Source organism: Sus scrofa, chromosome 4, assembly GCF_000003025.6.
Source record: "Sus scrofa isolate TJ Tabasco breed Duroc chromosome 4, Sscrofa11.1, whole genome shotgun sequence".
NCBI classification, from domain to species: domain Eukaryota; kingdom Metazoa; phylum Chordata; class Mammalia; order Artiodactyla; family Suidae; genus Sus; species Sus scrofa.
In genome coordinates, this window is record NC_010446.5 from 106,773,300 (window position 1) to 106,791,400 (window position 18,101).

Here is an 18,101-nt window from a genome sequence, read left to right on the forward strand (position 1 = left end):
CACTGTTGTAGGTGAAGACGTTTTCTGAAGCCTTGCTTGGGCAGCTAGGCTTAAGTCAGCAGGGAAATCTCGCCTTCCTAACTAGTGATTTTTAACCAAACATTTTTTTCATCGAAGTTATTTTAGGGCATAAAAAGTTGATATCGTATCCTAGTTTTTTCCTTGCTTGCTTTTCTCAAGGATTATGAACATGAATGGTCAGCTATAAGTTTGTATTATAAATTCTACAGAGGTTTAGTGGAGAGTGTTTCACTTTTTAGAGATTTATGATTATATAACCTGTTTCTTCAGGTTATCTAATAATTTGCTGCCATTCTTTTCCTTAAGATTTTTTTTTTCCCTTAGGTAAATAGACCGTTCCATAATAAGACTCTCAGCCACCTGCATTATAGTGGTTTCAAGCCACTTAGATTTATATGAAACCTTTTCTAACTTGAATCTTTTTAGTAATTCTTACCATCCTTGCCTCCAGTGAGGAGAGTATCCAGTTTAGATTTATGAGCTTCAGAATTTCTCTAATTGAAGTTCTCTCTACAGTAGAGAGAGCAGGAGCAGCCAATCTGGAGAGGTCGCAAGATGGGGCTGCCCAAGACGTTGGAACACGATGTGCAATAAAGGGCTTCGTCTTGGATTTTGGCCTTGTTACCACAATCAGGTACCGAAGTGCTGACTTTTGTAGTAGATTTTGTTTTTTCTTTTTCTTTTTTTTTTTTTTAAAGGAGTTTTGCCCTTTGAAGGTTAAGGAGTCCTATTTTTATAAATATTGCAAAAGGGACTGAAAGCTATTAAGTTCTCTTAATATAATCCATAATCCTCCTAAGTCCCTATTTAACAAAGAAAGATATTGCTGAGAGCAGAAATAATGTGCTCTATCACTTTTTTAGTTTAGAAAAATGCAGCAAATTTTCTCTTCTGATTGATAGTCCAGCAAGCATATCTGAGAAATAAGCCAGACACTTGGGGGAAAAAGTCTCGGTTTTGAATGGTGACTTTTTAACTTTCATATTAGTTAATCTCTAGTAGATCAAGCTTATATGTCAATAGATAGTACCCAGTCTAAATAGTTAATAAGAGAAAATATTTCTAAATATTCCCTGCTGATTTTTGTCCTCCAATTAATTTTTTTAATGGAGCTGAAATTTAAATGACTGTACCAACAACTTACCTTGAGATTTACTTTGAGATTTATAAAATACCATGTTTTAAGAACATAAGTTATTAAGTTAAATATCGTTAATCACTTCAACCACATTAAGAACGTTGAGAACTATTGAGTAAGTCTTATGCTCCTGGTAATCCTGGAACTTTATTTATGAATTTTCAGTCGTTGGAGAGACACATGGGGTGGGTATGGGAGGCTGAAGTAGCTCATGAAACTATATTTTGAGGCTGTAAAATCTTTAGCACATGTTGGGATGGAAGCTAACACAGAAGTTTAAAATTGTTTAGCACTTCATGGTTTATTTAAATGCTTTCACATTCATATCTCACTATTTGAAATAATCTGTGGAATAGGTAAGCAATTTTATCTATTTTCCATCGAAGAAACTGAGGTTTGGAGACACTTGTTGTTACGCAAAGTTGTGTAGCTAGTGAGTAGAAGAAGTCAGTGTGCAGGCCTAAGTCACCTGAACAATAAATGCATTGTTTTACCATGTCCCTCTCTTCATTGGAAGAGAGAGTAGTATTTTTATTTGTCTAAACATTGTAGTCAGTGAAATTAAAATATCTCCGTTTAACACAATATTCAGAAAGCTATTCTAATATTTTTCACAAATACCTTTAGATTGTTGGGAATTAAGTGAATACCTTAGGACTTCCGTGGTTGTAAAGTCTTAGGAAGTTCTGTTAAGCCTATTAATAAAGTGAAGTAGAATTTTTATTACCTTTAGAGTCACAGTTAATTGAAGTTGTTTATTGTTTAAATGTATAGTGATGGTAATTACTCATGACTGTATTTCAAGGTGGTTTATTCAGCAAACATTTATTGAAAAACTACCATGTACTGTACATTTTGTTCTTAAAATAACTAATTGGAGTTCCCGTAGTGGCGCAGCAGAAATGAATCCGACTAGGGACCATAAGGTTGCAGGTTCAATCCCAGGCCTTGCTCAGTGGGTTTAGGATCCGGCGTTGCTGTGAGCTGTGGTGTAGGTCATAGACGAGGCTTGGTTCCTGCATTGCTGTGGTGTAGACCAGCAGCTGCAGCTCCAGTTAGACCCCTACCCTGGGAACCTCCATATGCCACAGGTGGAACCCTAAAAAGAAAAGGAAAAAAAAAAAAAAGGACTAATTGATGAACTCAATCTAGTGGAAGAGACGAATACACCAGCAATTATAATACAGTTTGATAAGTAGTAGACTAGAGGTATGCATAGGGAAAAACCCTACCATAGAGGGAGCACAGTTGGTAGTGTTACCTAACTCAGACCTAAAGGGATTAGAAAAGGCATTTGCAGCCTGTGATACTTGAGTAGAGTCTTGAAAGAAGATTAGTACTTAGTGTTAATAAGGGCATTTTAAACAAAAGGAATAATATCCTATGTAAATACATGGATGCATTAGAGAATGTGGCACTTTTAGGGAGCTGCTATTGCTTGACATGGCAGGAGTACATGCTAACTCTTAAAGGGTGGTGGGAATTAATACCAGTGAGACAGACAAAAATCAAAATTGTTAAGAGGTTTGTATGATCTGCAGAAAAGAAGTTAGTACTATTTCCCAAAGGTAATGGGGACCTGTTGGTGAATTTTAATAGGGGAGTGCTATCAAGTTACGTTTACAAAGATTACATAGTGGTGTGAAGTGGGGCGTTGAGGACAATGAAATTGGAAGCAAGAAGACTGGTTAGGTTACTATAGTAACCAGGTAAAAAATGAGCCATGTCCAAACTGAAACTAGAGAGGAGGGAATGCAATTTGAGAAATAATTAGAAGACAGGATTAATTGCAGTTGGTGAGGGAAAAGGAGAGTCTTCAAATGTGCTTTGGACAAATAGGTGGATGGTGGTGCTGGTCACACAATTGATACAAGGTTGAAAAAGTTTGTTTCTAAGGGTATAAGGTGTTGATGAGTTCAGTTTGAGATATTTAATGTTGAGGTAGGTGCTTGTGAGGACTAACAGTTGGAAATGTCTATTAGGTAGTTGAATATCTGGATCTAAAACTAGGACATATCTAAGCCTGAGATGCAGAAGTTGGACCATTAGCATGTAGATAATCCAGGGACAGAATTAGAAATGGAAGAGAGATGAAGCTAAGAATGGAGTTCTGTGATGCACCTGCATGTGTGAGGAACATGGGAAGAGATCAGAAAGAAAGAGATAGAAGGTTACAGTACAGGTTTTAAAGGTTTTAAGAATGAAGGGGTGCTTAGATATCATATCCTTATTGGGGGTCAAGTAAGAAAAGGACAGAGAAGTGTTAGGTTACTCAATTAGGAATTTAATTGCCAACATCAAGACCAGTACTTTGCAAACCATGGCCATCTAAATATTGTAATTTTTTTTTTTTTTTAATTTTTGAAGAATTTTGCTACTTGCTCTGTGAATAAATTTGGCAGCACCAGGGAGCTTGCTAGGCATGCAGACTCCTAGACCCTTACCCAGATCTTCTGAATCAGAATCTTCATTTTAAGGAGACCCTTAGGTGATTCATGTGCACATTAAGGTTTCAGTAGTACTGCTTTAGAACTCCTGCTCTAGCTGGAGGAAATAAAATGTAGCTTTGTTTGGTGCAAGAAGGATTATAGCTTCTGTTACTTTTATATTTTTTAAATTATTATAGTTAGCAAAGCTAGGATGTACATATTAGTAGTTATTTTTTCTTTTAATATTCTATAAAACTCAAGTGTTTTAACACCAGAACAGGTAAGTTCATGATAAATATCAATTGAAGCACCAAGCTGATCCTCAAATTTTATTAGCTCTCAACAGCTAATACATGATAACTTTATAGAGTTTCTAACATATTATGTATTAACACAATATGGTATTTTTATAATTCTGTAGAATTATTAGGTCTAATTAAGTTTTAAATAGTCATTGGCTAAGTAACAGTTTTGACTAAAAATAAGTTTGTGGAATCTTTTGGTTGGTTAATGGAGAAAAATTAACGGTCTTTTAGAAATGTATTTCTCCCTTAGAAGTAATGAAATAAATACAATTTTAAAATATAATTTATGATTTTTTTTCCTTAGGTGTTATAGCTTGTAATTATTGGCTTTTAGTAATGGTTTTCAACTTTGAAGTGTAATAGTTCTGCAATAAATATGCAATCCTTGGCTTTCTTCCTTATAAAAATCCTGTGGCAGCTGATAAACTGACTAAAAGTTCAAATATTATTCTAGTCATTTTATGGACTAAAAGGATTTTAGAGCAAGTGGGGACCATTTCCAAGCTTTTGTTTTATGGATGAGGAAGTTCACTTTTTTTTTCTTCCCATGGCTGTATCTGCAGCATATGGAAGTTCCTGTGCTATGGGTTGAATTGGAGCTGCAGCTCCTGGCCTATGCTGCAGCAGCACCAGATCTGAGCCGCATCTGTGACCTATGCTGCAGCTTGTAACAATGCTGGATCCTTAACCCACAGAGCGAGGTTAGGGATGGAACCTGCATCCTCACGGATACCAGTAGAGTTCCTAACCTGCTGAGCCACAACAAGAACTCTGAGGAAGGTCACATTTTGGTTTACCTTCCCCAAGGTTGAGTAGTGGCAGATCTTCAGAGGAATTTTTTCCTCTGTCTTTAATCCTGTAGTTGAGGGTTTAGCAAATTTTAATGTGCATATGAAATACAGATTTTGATTTTGTAACCCTGGATTGGGGCTTTAGAGTCTATATTTCTCACAAGCTTACAGATGACGTTTATGTTACTGGTCCAAGAATCAGTAAGGCTATAAGTATTTGGTTTTGTACATGAATTTCAAACAAAAGCAACAAAAAATACTAAAATATGTATGAAGTGGGGAGTTGTTTTAAATATCACCATCTGAGACTATTTTCATTTTATAACATCTATTAATTGAAGGGTATAATGAAGATGAAGGGTATGTGGTGGAGGAGAGAGGGGATTGAGTTTTAAAATATGTCTACTGTCATAGGATTTTGTTCTCTTTATCTGGCAGAGGTGTGTTTTTGTTTTTGTTTTTGCTGCACTTGCAGCACATGGGAGTTCCCAGGCCAGGGATGGAATCTGAGCCTTAGCTGTGACCTATATGCCTCAGCTATTGCAAACGCTGAATCTTTAATCCACTGTGCTGAGCCAGGGATAGAACCTACTTAGCCACAGAGACAATGCCAGGTCCTTAATCTGTTGCACCACAGTGGGAACTCCCAAATGTGCATATTTTAAGTTATGCTTTAACAAAAATTTCTCCATACATAAAATATTGAAATATTTTAAATTTTAAATATTTTAAATTAATACTCATTTTAACTTTAGGTGATAATAGAAGTTCTCACAACTGTTACTTTTACTGCTATAAAATGGTAATGTCTACTATTTCAGAGAAAATTAACAAATGTCATTGTGTGTTGTGACAAGACTTAAGATGGGTTTATTGGGTGTTCCCCGTCTTTGATTAATTAACATTTTATAGTGAAATGATAGTACTGATTAAGAGTGGAACTCATGGAGTGCTTTGTAGTTGGTAAATAATGGAGAAACTCGTAAGGAACCACATATCAGTGTGTTATATAAAAGGAGAAATAAATATTTTAGTTAGCTGATTTTATAAAACAGCATAAAAATGGTAGGTTTGGTTCTTTTCTCTCATTCTAAGTACAGCTTGTAATAAACTCATTTTGACTCACACTGATTTTTCACTGTATGTTTTAAAGTGGGAATGTCTTTCTATTCATAGGTCACAAGATTAGGAAGATTGCTGGCTAGCTTTTTCCTTTCTGTTTTTAAATGGTCAGCTCAATTGACTTCTTTCTGGAACATGAGTTCTGTGGAATAATTTCTACCCCATCTCTCCACCTGTCTCTCCTGCCTCGGGTTTTTTTTTTTTCTTTTTTCTTTCCGTATTGTGTATTTCTGGCTTGGTGTTCTGAGTTTTTATTTTTTAAAAAGAATTTATTTTTTCTAGAGCAGTTTTTGGTTCACAGTAAAATTGAAAGGAAGGTACAGTGATTTCTCATATATTCACTGTCCCTACCTGTGCATAGCTTCCCACGTTATCAGTATCCCCTCCCAGAGTGGTATGCATTTATTACAGTTGCTGAACACTGACATATCATAATCACCCAGAGTTCATAGTTTACATTGCAGTTCACTCTGGTATTGTACAGTCTGTGCGTTTGGACTAATGTTTAATGATACGTGTCTATCATTATGGCAATGTACAGAGTATTTTCTCTGCCCCAAAAATCTGTGCTCTGCCTAATTCTCCCCTTTTTTCCTTACGCCTGGCAACCACTGATCTTTTTAGTGTCTCCATAGTTTTAACTTTAAAAGAATATCCTATAGTTGGAATCATATAATATGTAACCTTTTCAGATTGGCCTCTTCCACTTAGTAATATACATTTGAAGTTCCTCCATGTCTTTTCATAGCTTGATAGCTTATTGTTTTTTAGTATCTCATTGTCTGGATGTACCACAGTTTATTTATCCATTCACTTTACTAAAGGACATGTTCGTTGCTTCCAAGTTTTGGAAATTATGAATAAAGATGTTATCTTCTAGGTTTTTAATCAAATATAAGTGTTTAAACTTTTATAGACATAAATATAAAATTTTTTTTTTTTTCCTTTTTTGTCTTTTTGTCTGTTTTGAGGGCTGCACCCACGGCATATGGAGGTTCCCAGGCGAGGAGTCCAATCAGAGCTGTAGCCGCTGGCCTACATCACAGCCACAGCAACAGCAATGCCAGATATGAGCCGCCTCTGCAACCTACACCACAACTCATGGCAATGCCAGATCCTTAACCCACTGAGCGAGGCCAGGGATCGAACCCACAACCTCACGATTCCTAGTTGGATATGTTTCTGCTGCGCCACGGCGGGAACTCCCCTAAATTTGAAAATTTTAATGCTGCATAGCTAACTACTGTTTTCTTATAGGCATTATCCCCCTATGTACAATCTATTCTATAATCTCACCCCTCCCCCTTTGCCTTCTGATTTTACTAAAGGCTGAGTTTTCCCTGTTGGACATTGTTTCTTTCTTCCATAGCAATCTTCCTTTTTTCTGTTCTTTAGTCTCCTTCCAGTCGTCCTTATACTTACTCCTTCCTTCACTGTGCCCCTGTAGTACACTAGGTGAGGTGGTAGAACTCGATTTGTTCTTTGCTTTGAATGTCATTTCCAGGCCAGTTTCTCAAACGTGCCAGATCCTAAGAATAATCTTGGTTTGCTAGTTCCAGGGACATAATTAGAATTCTCACATTCCTCTCCTGGAAATTCTCATTCGTTAGGTCTGGAGGGAGGCCTGAGATAAATAGTCCAGGTGATTCGGTTCCTATGATCAGGCAAGTTTAAGAAACGCTGTTTTAAACTGTATGCCGGAGTTCCTGTCGTGGCGCAGTGGTTAACGAATTCGACTAGGAACCATGAGGTTGCGGGTTCAGTCCCTGCCCTTGCTCAGTGGGTTTAGGATCCGGCGTTGCCGTGAGCTGTGGTATAGGTTGCAGACGCGGCTTGGATCCCGCGTTGCTGTGGCTCTGGCGTAGGCCGGTGGCTACAGCTCCGATTAGAACCCTAGCCTGGGAACCTCCATATGCTGCGGGAGCGGCCCAAGAAATAGCAAAAAGCCAAAAAAATAAAAAATTAAAAAAAAAATAAACTGTATGCCATCTACCTAATATTCAGACTCCCTTCACTTCACCAGTAGGTACAGTCCTCTTAGAATTTCACAGAATCATAAAGGGCTTTTGAAGATAATCTTGTCTAATGTCTACCTAGTGCAAGTGTTTTAGAAAATCAGTTTTGGATTGATAATTATTCAGGGTTTGTCTCTTCATAAGGTTTTATAAGGCCTCCAGTGGGCCCACAACATTGTGTAAGAAACTTACTTCTTTTCTTTGGTCAACTTGCTTGCCTTCATGATGACTATTCAAGCTTTTTATCTTTTCTGCATTCCCTCTTGTTACAGTAGAGAAGCTATCCCAACTCCTTCTCAGAATTAATCCTTCTACCTTTGTTCTGGATTCCATCCCTCATTCTGTTTAGGGCTCTTAAAACATTGTTACAAAATATACATAACATGATTTACTATTTAACTAGTTTAAGTTGTGTAAGTCATTGGCATTAAGTACTTTCACAGTGTTGTGCAGCCATCACCACTATCCATTTCTAGAATTTTTTTTATCATCCCTAACTGAAACTGTAGCCATTTGCTTAGGATCTCCCCCCATACCATCTTTCCCCCTTCCATTCCCATATAAAGAAGAGTGCACATTATTTTAAGTGAATTCCTGCTTTATATGTTTTCTTCATTTTTATTAAAAGAATTTTTTCTTCCGCAGAACTAAATCTTTATTCTGTATTTGAGGTTTATCATATCCATGTATCTTCTAATATTTTGCTATGCATGTATCAATACGTAAACAATATATGTAACTATTTTGTGTGATTTAGCACTCTACAAATAGTATATTGCATGTATCATTCTGCAGATTGCTTTGGTTCAACATTGCTTTTGAGAATTATGTTATAATATAATTCTAGTTCATTTATTTAAATCACTGTATTTGTTATTTTGTTGTATGACTACATCACTATTTATTCTGTTTTCAGACATTTAGTATCTTTACAGTTTTGTAATATTACTGTGTTTCAGTAAGAATGTTTTTGGAGGTCTATCCCAAGATGTGTATACATCTCACCTATCTTGTACATGTATATCCTGGGGTTTCTGTTTGCCTTTTACCTGAGTCTCTTCTGGGATCCTGTGACTGCTCTGCCTCAGTTCCATGACTCAAATGAGATCTCACATGTCTGAAAAGTGTCTCTACCATTACATTTGATTGATAGTTTAGATAGGTTTGGAATTCTAGGTTGGAGGTCATTTTTCTGCAGATTTATAAAGGTATTACTCCACTGTCTTTATTTACACTTCTAGTGTTGCTACTGAGAAATCCAATGTCAAGATGTCATGTTTCCTCTCTGGAAGCTTTCAAAACTCCTTCTTGCAAAATTTCAGAAGACTGAGAATAAGCTTTGAGATGGGTCTTTTCTTGATTTTTAATTTATGAAATATTTCAGACATAAAGAGGTATAAAGAATAATAGGAATTCCCTTTGTAGCTCAATGGGTTAAGAGCCTGACGTCTTTGTGAGGATACAGGTTTGATCCCTGGCCTTGCTCAGTGGGTTGGGAATCTGGTGTTGCCATAAGTTACAGCATAGGTCCAGATGTGGCATGGATCCGGTGTTGCCATGGCTGGGACTGGGACTCAGCTGTGACTCTGATTCGACCCCTGGAATGGGAACTTCCATCTGGCGCGGGTGGCCATAAAAAGAAAAAAATAATAATAAAGACCTATGTTCTTGCCACCTGGCCCAAGGCATAAAATATCACCAATATAGTTGAAGGCCATCCCCAACCCTGTGATTTTTCTCATCTCTCATTGGGGTGAGTCTTTTTTTTAATTCACTCTCTTGAACATTTAGGGTTTTTTCAATGTGGGAATGCATAGCCTTCTGTTAGGGTAAATTTTTTTGTATTCTTAGTTCATTTCCTTATCTCACTTTTTCTGAGGCTTTTGTAACTTGGATGTTAGGCCTTCTGATTGAACCTCTAATTTTTTTTATCTTTCCTGTAATTTTTCTTTGTCTTTTTGTTATTTTCTTTGTCTTTTTTTATTTTCTTTGTATTTTTATTCTGGAGATATTTAATTACCTTCTTTTTCTCCTGTTGATCTATTTTAGCTGCAATATTTTGAATTTAAGAGTTCTTTTTTTTTCATAACTTCTTGTTTTGATTTCATGGGTGCAGTATCTTTCAGATATTATACTTGTTTTGAATTTTTATTTTATTCCCTGGGTTGTCTCTGTTTCATCAGTTTCCTTTTTGTTTTAATCTCCTATTTATGTGAGATACTTTCTTCAAACGTCTGGTGAGCTGTTTATATTTAAATGAGTTAGTAAAAAACTGTTCAGAAACTCTGTGAACACGTAAATGGGACTTATTCTTTGATGACTGGGTAGAAGATCCGGCCATATCACTTTAAGAAAAGCTCCAAATGTCAGCATTTAGAGATCTTTTCTTTGGGGCTTTTAGTTTTTACAGCTAAGAATCTACCTCATTTTTGCCAGAGAGGTAGAGTAGTTTATACATACCCGTATCTGCTAGAAGTCTTGGAGCTGAAGTATGAAATTAAATGTATGGAATTTTAATTCCCTCTTTCAGTATACTGGGTCTCTTCCGTACTTGTGCCTGGTTTCTTTGTGTAGTCTCTTTGGTTCATTTTCTTCATAAAATAGGGTTAAGAAAGAGTATAGGATGGAGAGATGGAAGGTAAATGGAGGGGTTTGACTCTTTAAATAGATTTTACCCATCTCCTTTGTTTTTAGTTACATGCTTTGTTCCCCACCTGTGATGCTTAGCCTTTCTGTGATTTTGTAGCACAAACCTGCTTTTTGGATATCTTCTGTACAGGTACTCAGTATCCAGAGTTTGCAAACTGCTAATTCCTCTATATATTTTTTACCTTCTAAAAATGTTTTGATAGCTAATATCATTTTTACTTCTGTTCTCTTTGAGCTTCTGGAATTTATAGCCTTTCTATTTTACTCTCACTTGAGTGGGGTTTTGATAAGGAATATGAGTAAATCATATGTTCAGCCTGCCTTGTTTAACTAGCAGTTGTCTTTTTTTGTTTTGTTTTTGTTTTTTGTTTTTTTGGCTACATCTGCAGCATGCAGAAGTTCCTGCCCCCCCTAACCCCCCGGTGCCACAGCAATGGCAACACTGGGTCCTTAACCCATTGGGCCATGAGGGAACTCCTAACTAGCAGTCTTCTTCACCTTTTCACCTTTACCAAACTCTTGGCATTAGTATTAAAATATAACAAAAAGGAAGACGTAAATGGAAAGATATCGTAGTTCTTGCGTTAAGAAGAACCAGCATCAAAATAATAATTTCCCCTAAATTATAAATTAAGCATAATCCCAATAAAAACACTACCAATAATTGTTTTTTTTGTTGTTGTTTTTTCCTGTGACAGTCACCTGATTTGGAAGTTTATATGAAAAAAATAAACAGACAAGAATATCCAGGGAAACTTGGAAAAAGAAAAGCTATAATGAAGGAGTGCCCTATTAGATACCAATACAGTCTAAAGATTTAAGTATTAAATAATTGTGTACTAGTTTATGAATATTGTTCAATGAAACAGAAAAGTAAGTCCAGAAATAGACCCCAAAACATATTAGGTATTTAATATGTAAAAATGATAGCATCTCAAATCATGGGTGGCAGAGAGAAGGTAGTATTGGGACATTAGGGTATCTAGAATTTATCTTAGTGTACATAGCACTGTATACCATGATAAACTCTAAATGAGATCAGAGACATGTAGAAAATGGAGACATAAACATAAGAAAACATAAGAAGAACATGGAAGAATTATTTTCATAACTTTGGAGTGGCAAATGTCTAACTATGACTAAAACCAAAACAAAAATCACTGTAAACAAAGTCAGAAGACAAATTTGTTTCATTTTGTTTGTTTTTTTAGGGCCACACCCAAGGCATATGGAGGTTCCCAGGCTAGGGTCCAATCGTAGGTGTAGCCGCTGGCCTACACCACAGCCACAGCAACGCCAGATCTGTGCCACGTCTGTGACCTACATCACTGCTCACAACAACGCCCAATCCTTAACCCACTGAGCGAGGCCAGGGATTGAACCCTCGACCTCATGGTTCCCAGTTGTATTTGTTTCCACTGCACCATGACGGGCACTCCAAAAGACAAATTTTTAACACTGACAAGATTAACCTTCCTAAACTATCTCTAGAAATAGATAAGAGAAATAGTAGCAACACCATATAAAAACAAGCAAACATAATGAACAGTTGACTGAAAGATACACATGGCCATTTAGTCCTCTTATCTGAAAAGATACACAACTTTATTCCTAAGAAAATGAAATTAAAAATACTAATATGCTAGTTTTTACTTATCAATTAGTAAAAATCCAAAAGTTTTATAACATCCTGTTTCATGAGATTCTGGGGCAGCACATACTTTCTTATATATACAGCTCATTGAGGATTTCTCAGTCTTTCTGTGTAAAAAATTCCCCCTTTATCCTATTTCCTCTTCTAACTACAACCATTCTTTCTTTCCAGCCAAACTTTTTGAAAGAATTGTCTACACATGCTGTCTCCATTTCCTCATCTCTCCACGCTGATTTGGTTTCTGCCCTCATAATTTCTCTGAAACATCTCTTGCTCAGGGTCACTAATGGTTATTTTTCGTCTTCATCTTACTAGGGGTCTCAGCAGCATTTTGACCAAACTCTTGAAATATGTTCTTAGGTTGACTTTCATGATACTGTGCTCTCTTAGTTTTCTTAACTTCTCTGACCACTTGACAACTCCTTACATTGTTTTTTGGTCAGCTTTTCTTTCCCTTTTGTGTTCTTTAGTTTGGCATTTTCCGAGACCTCTGCTCTTTGATCTCTGTCTATTCTCCAGTCATCTCTTATAAATTTAAAGTTCCAGTTATGCCAGTGACTGGGGTTTATATCCTCAGTCCGCATTTCTTCTAATTTCAGGCTCATCTGCCTTCTTGATGTATGCACTTGGATGTTTCAGAGGTACTTTGTATTAGTTTCTGTCACTGCTATTACCAGTTACCGCAAATATAGCGTCTTAAGACAACACAAATTTAGTCTCTTACAGTTCTGAGGGCTCTGAAGGAGAATCTATTTTGTGTGTGTGTGTGTGTGTGTGTGTGTGTGTGTTTGTTGTGCTTGGGTTTTTTTGTTTTGTAGGGTGTTTTTTGTGGGTTTTGTGTGTGTGTGTGTGGTTTTTTTTTTCCCCCTACCTCTACTGGCCGTCTGTATTTCGTGGCCTGTGGCCTCCTCCTCTGTCTTCAAAATATATCAATCCAGTCTCACTTCTAATCATCACATCACCTTCACATCTCTGTGATCAGCTCTCCTTCTGTTTCCTTGTCATAAGTACACTGATTACATTTAGGGTGCACTTGGTTAATCCAGGTTAATAACTCCATCTCAAAATCCTTTATTTATAGCTACAAAGTCCTTTTGCCATATAAGGTTAACAGTCACAGGTTTTGGGGAATAGGTTCTGGATATCTTTGGATCTCTCACTCTTTTTTGGGGGGGGCACACCCTCGGTATATTGAGGTTCCCAGGTTAGGAGTTGAATCAGAGCTGTAGCTGCTGGCCTGTGCCACAGCCACAGCAGTGTCAGATCTGAGCTGAGTCTGTGACCTACACCACAGCTCACGGCAATGCCGGATCCTTAACCCACTGAGAGAGGCCAGGGAATGGACCCTGCATCCTCATGGTTACTAGTCAGAGTTGTTTTTGCCTAGCCACAATAGGAACTCCAGGTTCTGGATATCTTTGGGAGCCAAATTATTCAGCCTGTGACATACTTCAAGCTCATGATGTCCCACACTGAAGCTATCACCTCCCCACCCAAACCTGGTCCTCTCCTCCAGTAAAAAGAGTGGTTTCTCCATTTGATTGCAAAGGGCAGAACCTGAGAGACATCCTTGACACTCCTTTTTCTTCTCTATCATATCCAGTCTTTTTCCAAGTCTTGACAGTTTTATCTCGTGGATATTTTTCAAATCCTTTAAAAAAAAAAAAAAAAAAAACTTCTTAAAATCAGCTTCACTGCTATTAGGTTAGTCTATTGTTTCTTATTTGGAATAGTAAAGAAACCTAATAGTCTCTTTTCTTTCAGTGTCCCTTTGAGAAAACAAAAAACAAAACATCCAAGCCCCCCCCCCCCAAAAAAAAACAAAGGCAAATCTGCTAACTTTCTTTTCCTTTTACTACTTTAGAACTTTTAGTGATTTCCCAAATTCTTTTTTTTTTTTTCCTTCTTTTTGGGCTGCACCCGCAGTATATGGAAATTCCCAGGCTAGGGGTCAAATCAGAGCTACAGCTGCTGGCCACAGCCACAGCAATTCAGGGTCCAAGGCACACCTGCAACCTACTCCACAGCTCACAGCAACACCAGATCCTTAATCTCCTGAGTGAGGCCAGGGATTGAACCCAAGTCCTCATGGTTACTAGTCAGATTCGTTACTGCTGAGCCACAACAGGAACTCCTGATTTCCCAAATTCTTAATGTGGTCTTTAAGACTTTCCATAATCCAGCCATAGCTCATTTCTCCAATCTTTGTTTTTCTCTTTTGTTCGTGTTTATTTAAGGTTATAAGTTTACTCTTCTGTGATAAGCTTCCAAGTATGTGAAGATTATTGTGTCCCCACTTTTATCTTTCCAAGTCAAATACTTTTGAAATAATTTTAATTTCATCACTCTTCCTCCAATTTGTATGATTTCCAAGTCACTAATCATCTTAATTGTTCTCTTTGGGGTGTGTTGTTTTAATAGATTTTTTTTTTAAAGCCCAGAGTAGGAGATGGAGGCTAAACCATTGTAACAAAGAGATCTCACATACAGTGGCTTGAACAAAATAAGTTTCTCTCTTAAGTGATAAGTCCAGAGGTAAGCAGCTTTGTCCCATGATGTCATCCAGGATTCTACTTTCCTTCTGTCTTTCCAGTTTTGCCATTTCCTTTGGTGTTGTCATGTGCATGGTTGAACTTGGCCCTCAAAAGAGAGAAAGAGGAAGTGGAAAGCTAGCCATGTACTTAAAAAGACATGATCTAGAAATTGCATATTTAACTTATGCTCATATTTCACTGACTAGAACTCAGTCACAGACCACACTTAGCTGCCAAGGAGTCTAGCTCACTGGGTATATGCTCAGGAAGTTCTGTTGCTAAAAAGACGGTAGAATAGATACTGGGGGATAATTTTAGTTGCTTGTTTGGCATTGGTGTCACACAGTTGGTACCTGTTGAATTTCTGGCCGTAAATGCTGGCCATCTTCTAATTTTGCTGTTAATTATTGAAATACATCACAAACATTAGCATTTGTTAAAATTTTTTATACAATTGATAGATACTGTTAATCAGCTTTACTACCACTACTTTTTTTTAGCTATAGTTTAATGGTCAACAGCAAACATAAATAGTTTCTCCTCTTTGTTTCCAAAAAAAGGAAGGATGCTTTATATTTATTCATGTCACATATTAATTATTCTAGGTGTTTACATTTTTACTTTGTCCTCAAGTTCAGTGCTGTTGATTTAGTGGTATTTAAATTAGGTAAACTTGGAATACTGTGGTATAAAGATGTTAAATCAGTCTCACTTTGTGTGCAAAATTTGAAGTAATGTGAATTCCTTCAAATTAATAGTGCATTAAGAGTCGTATAATCTTGGAGTTCCCATTGTGGCTCAGTGGGTTAAGAACCCAACATAGTGTCTGTGAGGATGTGGGTTCGATCCCTGGCCTCACTCAGTGGGTTAAGGATCTGGTGTTGGACAAGTTGCAGCATAGATTGCAGATGCAGCTCAGATCTGGTGTTGCTATGGCTGTGATGTAGGCCTATAGCTGCAGCTCCAATTTGACCCCTAGCCTGGGAACTTCCGTATGATGCATGTGCAGCTATAAAAAGAAAAAAGAAAGAAAAAGAGTTGTACAATAATCTCAAAGCTAGCACGCCATGTAAGTTGATGAAAACTACCATGTGACAGTATACTTAAGACTGGCCTGTTAAGTTATGTGAGATTTAAATTGTGACAGGTCTTTAGGAAATTTATCACATAGCTTGAAAGCCTTTTTTGGAAGGCATTTCTGGTAATTGGGAAGAGTTGGGGGAGGTATTTGGAGGAAACTGATATTTCTTTTATTAGCCTTGAAAGCATACCACTGTTTCCAGAACTGGTACTAATGTAAATCTGCTTTAGTCATTTTAGGGTGCTTGGCTTAGAAAGGTTAAAATAATGCTTGGAAAAGCTCTCTTACTTCCCCTTTCTTATCTCTCTATCCTATAATCATCCTCTTTCTCAGACTGCCTCCACTGGCTTTTACAGCATGATGATGGTACAAGTGGAAGGTAATTCATACAAATATATGCAAGGTAATTCTGGCCTGAGCAGTTACTGTGCAAGGATTACCCAGGGAGATTTTGGGGGAAAGATTTGTAAGGAATTAAGAAATCACTACAATTTGATAACAAGATGAGACTTTGTGTGTGTGTGTATGTGTGGGATAATGTTAAATTGTCTGTGTAAACAAAACCAGTGGCATGCTTCTGAAAGTGCTGTTAAGGAACTGCTAGTAAAGAACTGTGTAAGAAATCCTAGATGGTTATTTATGCTTTCTATTGAGGCAGAATTTAAAATAGTAGCAATTGGAGTTCCCATTGTGGTTCAGTGGTTAGTGAACCCAGCTGGCATCCATGGGGACGTGGGTTTGATCCCTTGGTCTTGCTTAGTGGGTCGAGCATGTGTTTGCAGATGCAGCTCAGATCCCATGTTGCTGTGGCTGTGAAGTAGGCCGGCAGCTGCAACTCCGATTTGACGTCTAGCCTGGGAACCTCCATGTGCCACAGGTATGGCCCTAAAAAGAAAAATAATACGAAATAAAATAAAAAGTAAATAAAATAGTAACAGTTGATGCTTTTTTTCTTTTTTGGCTGCCATGTGGCATATAGAGTTTCTGGCCCAGGGATCAGATCCAAGCCACAGTTGTGACCTATGCCACAGCTGCAGAAACGCCAGATCCTTAACCCACTGTGCCGGGCCAGGGATCAAACCTGTGTCCTGGTGCTCCAGAGAATGCTGCCTATCCTGTTGCTCCACAGTAGAAATTCCACAATTGAGTCTTTAAAAAAAACCTTTTTTTGAATGTTCAATAGAGACCCACTTTAAAATATAATAATATATTAGGCTTTTCAATTTAATCTGCATCTTAACTAGGGTAGAAAATTCTAGGTTATTGATTCAAAGAGGAAATCCTTGTTAGAATGCAGCATTTTTAGTTTAGTCATCTGTATGCGTAAGATCTGTGACTGTGTTTGAGAAACATTCGTTCTGGATTGGAGGTAGGAGTGTTAAGAACATACATGGGATGACTAGAAGAATAACGTCTTTTTTTTTTTGTCTTTTTGCTATTGCTTTGGGCCGCTTCTGCGGCATATGGAGGTTCCCAGGCTAGGGGTCTAATCGGAGCTGTAGCCACCGGCCTACGCCAGAGCCATAGCAACGTGGGATCCGAGCTGTGTCTGCAACCTACACCACAGCTCACGGCAACGCCGGATCATTAACCCACTGAGCAAGGGCAGGGACCGAACCCACAACCTCATGGTTCCTAGTCGGATTCATTAACCACTGCGCCACAACGGGAACTCCAAGAATAACATCTTTTATTGTACTGAATCAATTGGTAGATTCTGTTTGAATGTTAGGATTCTTTGGGCTACAGATTTGTATAGAATAGGCCCTATGTTTACTGGAGAGTCAATACAGAGAAATTGTGTGTGTGCTTGCAGGTAACATTAGACTTCAGAAAAGGGAAAGATTATGAGGAGTGATCAGGAAGGCTTCTAGAAGAAAAATCTTGAACTGATCTTTGCAAGATAAGATTAGGTTGACAGAAAAGAGGATATCCTAAGAAGGGCAGATTCAAGAGAAAAGTCTTGCAAATAGAAATAAGTTTGGCGTAAGTTGGTTAGAGAAAAAGATTAGCCTGCCTAGAGTGCCGGATCTTATATGACTGGGTTTGATAACCATCATCTCGGTTGTCTGGCCTGATGGGAAAGTTTTCAGGCTAGGGAGTATGAAGTGAATGTGGAATATTAATTTGACAATAGTTTTTTTTTTTTTTTTTCCTGCTCTGTCAATTTAAATGTTTATATACTGATTTTTTTGCTAATAAAGATGACTTTAAGTGTTCACAAAGTTCAGAAATCATTCTCAGAGATGTTTAAGTGTATCTTACTGTTTTCAGTATTTCCTTGAGATGTTGGAACCATAGACTAACTTGCACCTTGAAATTTCTGTTCGTGGCTCATATATCAATGTATTTGCCAGTGTGC

General features: G+C 37.5%; 1 protein-coding gene and 1 long non-coding RNA gene across 2 annotated transcripts in view; one reads left to right on the plus strand and one right to left on the minus strand.

The window, feature by feature from the left end:
• RSBN1 (round spermatid basic protein 1) overlaps positions 1–18,101 on the plus strand; it is a 48,020-nt gene that overhangs the window by 14,454 nt on the left and 15,465 nt on the right. The gene's annotated exons all lie outside the window — the stretch shown is intronic.
• Positions 8,519–15,277, minus strand: LOC110260436. Its single transcript, XR_002343729.1, has 2 exons — positions 14,613–15,277; positions 8,519–13,775 (listed from the first exon to the last, which is right to left on the minus strand). It is a non-coding gene; the product is annotated as an uncharacterized LOC110260436 (long non-coding RNA).